The sequence below is a fragment of the Triticum dicoccoides genome, chromosome 3A (assembly GCF_002162155.2).
Source record: "Triticum dicoccoides isolate Atlit2015 ecotype Zavitan chromosome 3A, WEW_v2.0, whole genome shotgun sequence".
Classification (NCBI taxonomy): Eukaryota; Viridiplantae; Streptophyta; class Magnoliopsida; order Poales; family Poaceae; genus Triticum; species Triticum dicoccoides.
This window is the reverse complement of record NC_041384.1, coordinates 724,647,706-724,649,627: the sequence shown is the minus strand read 5'-3', so window position 1 is coordinate 724,649,627 and position 1,922 is coordinate 724,647,706.

The window sequence follows — 1,922 nt, the reverse complement described above, 5'->3', positions numbered from 1 at the left end:
ATGTTAAAATTGTAATTAATTGAATGAGTTGCAAATAAATAAAAATGTTTAGTATAAATAAATAAAAATTGTATTTTTTGGTATTTTCTAATAGGAAGCACGATTAAAACCTCCATACTAATGTGTTACAGAAGATGGAGAATACCAGGAGCGGAACAAAGAAAAGAAAGATATATCAGCAGTGAGAATTGTTGGGTGTGCGAGGCGTGCTCCATCAGGCAATTCGACAATGGTGATGATGGCAGCAGAAGGCGATGTCATTTATTTGGTAACACAAACACCTCAATTTGACCTAGTTGAAGTTTCATATCTCGTGGAGTTTATTTTCATTTCACTTGATGAACCAGTTAAATAATTTGGTTAATGTCAAAATAGAACATCAATTCTTCTGTATGTGCTTCTACATTACTCTTGTTCAAGTTACATCCATTTCCGCCGGACCAAAATTTGCTTCCTCTATGTCTATATGCATGCGAAAGCGATTTAAGTATGGCCTCTCCTAGCGCACATGCACCTTGTGATACTTGTGAAACGGAGTGGAAGGGTCAGGATTCGCTGGGCCTGACAACTGAACACACCCACCCACACCAAATCAGGACCACCAGAACTGACCGCGAGGAGAGGAGAAACAGAAGGCCACCGTCGCCTCATGCGCGTGCGGGCAGGTGGGCATGCCACGGCGGGACAATGAGTTTCCCGAAAGGGAAAGCTGCCTAGGTTCCCTTTTCCAGGCTGGGATGCAGCGTCCGAAAGATGAAGAGAGAGAGGGACGGCTAGAGACGAGAGAGGGGGTAAGCTATGAAATGTTGCTGCAAAGGCCAAGCTCCATTCAGCTCATTTTTCCCCTGCAAAAATACCTTTTCCACATCTTAAAAAAACAGAAAAAAAAAAGTTTTCATGTAGACATATACTTGTAGTATACATGTATAAAATTTCATGAACATATATATGCATATGTGATGTACACAAAAAAGACAAATATATGGATTAAAATAGGCTTTTCTTTATAATATTTGTGTCAGATATTTGTCTTTTTGTGTACTACCTCTGTAAACTAATATAAGAGCGTTTAGAACACTAATTTAATAATCTATACGCTCTTATATTAATTTACGGAGGGAGTAGCTTGCAAATAATCAAATTAGTTGATGAAATTTTATACATACTTGAAGAATGTGTATATGTACTTGTAGAAAATAATTGACAGTTTTGGAAACTTTTAAACATATTTAAATTTTTTTTTTGCAAAACGAGCTCCATGGAGCCCGGTCTTTGCAACGCCACACTCGGGTAGGATAGTACTATTTGGGTGCAAGGGGTGAGGGGACGATGAAAAAGAAGTGGTAGGGAGCTAAACAAGTCTACACTACTATTAAAAGAGCAAACTTAAATTTTTCCAAAGCTACACAATAAATTATACACAAGATAACGAGGACTCTTTGATCAAATTAACTTAAACACATTCTACAACCTATATCATGTTAGTGGTCTGTCAGCTAAATCAACGTCTCAGATCAGATGTTCTGCCGAGCAGACGCCTTAGTCTGCCGATCTTCGCAGTGCTCCACGTCCCCGATCCCCGCGGCGTCGCCGCGGTCCCTGATTTCAGGATTGATTCCAACCGAATCAACTCCCTAAGAGCATCCCTAGCAGACCCTTAAAAGAAAACGCATATAAGGCGCACTGCAAACAGTTTTTACATTGCGAAATTGCCCCACGCAGAACAGGCCCCGTAAATGAAGTTGTATGACACAATAGCCCTTTTTTTCTTTTTTTTTCTTTTTCTCCCGTCTCCGGCCAAGATTTGCCTCGCCCTGGCGCCGCCCGCCTCACCCCCGCCTCACCCAGTCGCCGCCCACACCGACCGCGTGCTCCCTGGCGCGCCTGCCCGTCCAGCTGCCGCGCGCGCACTCCCCGACGTT